We start from the raw sequence: 6,000 nt of genomic DNA, 5'->3' as shown, positions 1-6,000 counted from the left end.
TTTCTCCTCACTTAGTGTGTGGACTAACAGGATTGATTGTTTTGATTGACTGAACTCTGTTCCAGATCGATAAACAATACAATTGGCTTTTTCTGTCACTTATTGACTGAATCACCTGGCTATTTTCGTTCCAAAAAGAAAGCCTCGTGTGTTTAATCCATATCTTCCCTGTTGGAGTCTAGTCTGTGTTTTAAGTTTCAGTTCAGGAACCTTGAGTTTCATGTCAATGAATTTTCTAATTTTGTTGCCTTGGGACAATCTCCCTGTTTCTGCCCCAGTGACTTAAAATTGTCTAGTCAATCTTAGCTTTTTGAAAATGTGCTGGTGCTGGGTGTCAGACTTATCTATGTATAGCATTTGACGAATTAGTGATTGGGGTTAATTAAAAAAAGTTCAAAATATGTAGAGAGTTTGTTAACCATACACCACACTGACTTGTCACATTTATGTTTTTTTATTAAATACTTCATTTTTAAAGAATATTTATTTATTTGTCAGAGAAAGAGAGAGAGAGCACGCACAAGCAGGGGGAGCGGCAGGCAGGGGGAGAAGCAGGCTCCCTGCTTAGGAAGGAGCCTGATGAGGGACTCTATCCCAGGACCCTGAGATCATGACCTGAGCTGAAGGCAGACGCTTAACTGACTGAGCCACCCAGGTGTCCCTAAATACTTTGTTTTTTAAGCAGTTTTCGGTTACAGTAGAATTGAGAGGATGGTACAGAGAGTTCCCATACACCCTTTGCCCCCACACATGCATAGCTTCCAACCTTCCTGCCAACCCTCACCAGAACGGTACATTTTTAACAAGAAAGAACCCACACTGACACATAATCACCCAAAGTCCATAGTTTACTTAGGGTTCATTCTTGGTGGTGTGTATTTTATGGATTAGACAAATGTATAGTATATCTGTCATTATAATATCATACAGAGTATTTTTACAGTCCTAAAAATCCTGTTTTTTACCTGTTTATCTCCTCCTCCTGCCCTGGCGACACTGATCTTTTTGTTGTCTCCATAGTTTCGTCTTTTCCAGAATGTCATATAGTTGGAATCATATAGTGTGTAGACTTTTCAGATAGGCTCTTTCACTTAGTAGTATGCATTTAAGATTCCACCATGTCTTTTCATGGCTTGATAGCTCATTTCTTTTTATTGCTGAACAATATTCTATTGTCTGGATGCACCACAGTTTATCCATTCACCTACTGAAGAACATATTGGCTGCTTCCTATTTTGGGCAGTTATGAATAAAGCTGCTATAAACATCCCTGTGCAGGTTTATGTGTGAACAAAGTATTCAACTCCTTTGGATAAATACCAAGGATCACATTGCTGGATTGCATGGTAAGAGTATGTTTAGTTTTGTAAGAAACCAGAAAGTGTTTTCCGAAATGGTTGTATCACTTTGCATTACCCCAAGCAACGTAGGAGAGTTCCTGTTGCTCTACATCCTTGTCAGCATTTGGCATTGACAGTGTTTTGGATTTTGGCCATTCTAATAGATAGGTAGTGGTAATTCGTTATTTTAATTTGCATTTTCTTTTTTTTTTTTTTAAAGATTTTATTTATTTATTCGACAGAGATAGAGACAGCCAGCGAGAGAGGGAACACAAGCAGGGGGAGTGGGAGAGGAAGAAGCCGGCTCCCAGCAGAGAAGCCTGATGTGGGGCTCGATCCTATAACGCCGGGATCACGCCCTGAGCTGAAGGCAGACGCTTAACCGCTGTGCCACCCAGGCGCCCCTTAATTTGCATTTTCTTGATGACAGATGATGTGGAACATCTTTTCATATGCTTATTTTCCATCTGCATATCATCATTGGTGAGGTATCTGTAAAGGCCTTTGGCCCATTTTTAATTACGTTGCTTGCTTTTTTTTTTTTTTAAAGATTTTATTTATTTATTTGACAGAGAGAGACAGCCAGCGAGAGAGGGAACACACGCAGGGGCAGTGGGAGAGGAAGAAGCAGGCTCCCAGTGGAAGAGCCCGATGTGGGGCTCGATCCCAGAACGCCAGGATCACACCCTGAGCCGAAGGCAGATGCTTAATGACCGTGCCACCCAGGCGCCCCTAGGTTGCTGGCTTTCTGATGGTTGAGATTTAAGAGCTCTTTGTGTGTTTTAGGTAAGTCCTTTATCAGATGTGCATTTTGTAAATATTTTCTCTTAGTCTGTGGCTTATCTTCTAATTCTCTTGACATTGTCCTTTACAGAGTAGAATTTTTTTTTTATTTTAACGAAGTCTAGCTTATCAATCTTTTTTATGGATTATGTCTTTGGTGTTATATCCAAAAAGACATCACCGAACCTAAGATCATCTAGATTTTCTCCTATGATATCTTCCAAGAGTTTATAGTTTTGCATTTTATTCTTAGGTCTGTGATCCATTTGGAGTTAATTTTTGTGAAGATGTGTACGGTCTGTCTAGATCTATTTTTTTGCATGTGGATGTTCAGTTATCCCAGCACCCTTTGGTGAAGAGACGATCTTTGCTTCATTTTATTGCATTTGCTTCTTTGTCAAAGATCAGTTGGCTATATTTGTGGAGCTTTGTTTATGTTCTTTTCAGATTCCTTGTTTGTCCTTATACTCATTGTTGAGCCAGACATGATGTCCTCCTGGAACCCGTACGTCAATCTATTTTGTGGGGAAAAGCAGGAAATAGTAGATAAGCAGTAATTCTTTCTACTTGAACTCAGGCACCCAAAAGATATTAGAGGGACTGTCCAGTGTCATTTATCTTCTAATATCACAAACTAGTAAAATATTATGTTTGTCTTTTCCTTTTCTCTTTCTCTCTATTGGTATCCCCTTAGTGATGTTGACTTTGACACAGGGATACTGGAAGGAATTCGGTACTGTGTTACGAAAGGACTGTGAAAAGTGAGATTCCTTTTTATTATATCTGCAGATTCAAAAAGTTAGTGTAAATACACATATTCTATTATTAGGTTTGAACATTAATTTACTTTGTGTTTCATTATATTGGTGGCTTTGGAGTAAAAACTAAGTTTTGGCTGGAGTAATTCTGAGAAAATGACTTTTGCCTTAAAATCTGTTCTTGTGATCCACACGGCTCAAACATAAAGGTACAAATGAGACAGGAAATATTAACAAATTGTGAAGACCCATTGGGAGCATCGTATTTAATTGAGAGATCCCTGAAGTTAGGGTCTGGTATCATGTCATGTATCTCTAACACCTGGTTCAAATTCTGGTATATATTTGATGCTCAGTAAATACTTAAATGACTAGAAGAATAAAAGAAAGAATAAATGAAAAAATTTCCTCACTCAGAGACATAAAATGTATCACGATCATCCTTAAGCACTGGTGAAGTATTTGCTTTGTGTCAAGAGTGAGGGTTGCCACCTGTGTTATTTTATTGTATCGTGATTTCATATTATAGATAAACTGAAGGTAAGTGGGTTTAAATGACTTGGTATTACAAGGTGGATTCAAAATGTAAACCCATGCATTTCTCAGAGTTACTATAAATCTATTAATAGAGATTCAGATTTGCAACTTCCCATCAGGATGGGGGAGGAGGCAAATTACAACTGAGCCCACCACTGAGACAGAATAATCTTAATATCTTTGAATGAAGTAGGAGGCTAACAGAAGCATAAATGTTACCTCGAGCCCAGTAACCTAACTACCAATGAGCCCCATACAATGGCACTCTCTCACCTCCTAATTCCCCACCTTTCTTTCTCCATGTACCATTCGTTACATTTTTCTGATAATATACTCAATGATATATTCACTGAATTTTCCACAGTGCCTATTCCCTGTGCCTTAACTAACTTTATTGCTTATGAGAAGGAGAGGGCATAATTTCTAGTAAACTAACAGCTATCAGAATAAATCCAAGCAGGATAAAAAGATAGGATGAAAAGATAATAGGTAATAGTGGGAGGGAGATATAAATGATCTTTGAAGACAAAAGTGAATTATAGTACCCATTAACTCCCGATTACCAGAGTGTTCCACTTCTAACTCTGTACATCCTACACAAAATTAATTTGAAATCCATTAATGTTCTTTAATTTCACAAAATCATTGTTCTTCTATATTCTATATTCCCAGAAATGATTTACTTTGTTATTTCCCCTCATAGTGAAAGGATTTTTACATTCAACCTCAAAGGTTTTTGATTTGGGAATTGTCTCACAGAGAAGGTTGAGCAGAAGGGACACCCATAAGTTAGTCTCTAAAGGCAAAACAGAGGTGAGTGTTGTTTTATGAAAGAAAAAAAATGATTATGGAAATTATGTTGATACAAACTACTACTACTACTTCCTCCCCTTCTTCCCTTCTTCCTCCTCCTCCTCCTCCTCCTCCTCCTCCTCCTTCTTTTTTAATACAGGTAACCTTTCCCGTGGCTAGAGTTTTCTGGTTCAGCATTTTTAGATGTAAATATTTTTTCCTGACCATGGCATAAATAAGTTTCGAATAGCACAGAGGCATACTTGGTTTAAAGTAAGTGACCTCTCATTTAAAAAGCTGCCTGAGAGATGCAGTGAAAGAGTCAGAGTGTGAGAAGTGGCAGTGTTTATTATTTATCAGGCTTCTCCCAGGTCCCCACTGGCGTTCACGAGCTTGGCTGTCTCTGCACTTGCCACATTAATCATTTTCTCTTTTAAATTCAGGAGCATCATGCTAGCTGTACAGGGTCAAAGACAAGGTAAAACAACGAGAAAGTCAATTATGGTAACGAAGTCTCTGATAGTAAGTTAGAGGTAGTTCTGTGATGATTTTGGCATCAGCCATTAAAAGCGGTCTGCTTTCAATTTACATTACAGATAACTGTATTTATAATCTCTATTGGTAAAAACCTATGCCCACTAAGGTGATAAGGTATACAATTTTTGTTCCATTTAGAATAATTTTCTACGTAAATATGCGGAATCTCTGGAGCGATCAAATACTGTGCTTACATGGGAGGGATTTTTGTAACAAGAATGCAGAGATACTTGCCTGAAGGTGATAGTTGGCTTCTCTGCTTGTGCCATCAACTATCCGCAGGGCTGTCTATTGTATAGATTTTGGTCATTTAAAGAAGTATATGGGTTGAATCTGAACATTTCCCTCTTTGCAAAGTATTGTTTCTCCCCAGAATAGAAGAAAGAATGGAAACTAAATTTTGTACAAATCAGTCTTGAACCAGGAAGTCAGAGCAGGTAGTGGTTTCTACTATTTTCGGAGAAAAGGACTTTAAACATCAACAAATTCCACTATCTCTCTGCGTGTAATAGAAACCTACTAGACATTTAGTAACACATTCAGTGCACATCTATATCATTTTCAGGATTTGTATGCATTTGGACAATGGCAGCTCACGTATGTGTGAAACGGATTTGGTCTATAAGCAGTGTGACGTAAGAGCCTTCTCCACACCGTCATCACCTCCAGCTCCGTGGCTGCATTCTCTCTGGAACATGCTCAGCTCATTCTTGCTCTAGGTCCTTGCACTTCCTCTTCTCCCCAAATATTCACAAGACTAGCTCTTTCTTATTATTTTGGATTCAGCTCAAATGTTTCCTGTACGAAGATTATATTCTCCTGAGTTCATTTTTATTTTATTTTTTATTTTTTAAGTATTTTTTAATTTTTATTTTGTTATATTAGTCACCATACAGTACATTCCGTTTTTGATGCAATGTTCCATGATTCATTATTTGCATATAACACCCAGTGCACCATGCAATATGTGCACTCCTTACTACCCATCACCGGCCTATCCCAATCCCCCACTCCCCTCCCCTCTGAAGCCCTCAGTTTGTTTCTCAGAGTCTACAGTCTCTCATGGTTCATTCCCCCTTCTGTTTACTCCCCCTTCATTCTTCCCTTCCTTCTCCTGAGTTCACTTTTAAATCAGTTGATCACAATTGATCAGTGTAGGCTACTGTCAGTTGGTGTTTTGAATGGGGACTGATGGTTCCAGTTGGTCTCAGTAACACGTCTGGGCCCCCATAGAGATGACTGGGCTTTTCCCC

The 6,000-nt window shown here is 38.6% G+C and overlaps 1 long non-coding RNA gene across 1 annotated transcript in view; it reads left to right on the top strand.

Moving 5' to 3' along the window:
• Positions 1–1,568: 1,568 nt before the first annotated feature.
• Positions 1,569–6,000, top strand: part of LOC130543341 (uncharacterized) — a 41,255-nt gene continuing 36,823 nt past the window's right edge. The window contains exons 1-2 of the long non-coding RNA XR_008958636.1: positions 1,569–1,823; positions 1,913–2,126. This is a non-coding gene — a long non-coding RNA (uncharacterized LOC130543341). The remainder of the gene's footprint in view (positions 1,824–1,912; positions 2,127–6,000) is intronic.

The sequence above is a fragment of the Ursus arctos genome, unplaced genomic scaffold, assembly GCF_023065955.2.
Source record: "Ursus arctos isolate Adak ecotype North America unplaced genomic scaffold, UrsArc2.0 scaffold_11, whole genome shotgun sequence".
NCBI lineage: Eukaryota > Metazoa > Chordata > Mammalia > Carnivora > Ursidae > Ursus > Ursus arctos.
Note: the sequence above shows the minus strand (reverse complement) of the source record. Positions and strands in the feature narration are given on the sequence as shown.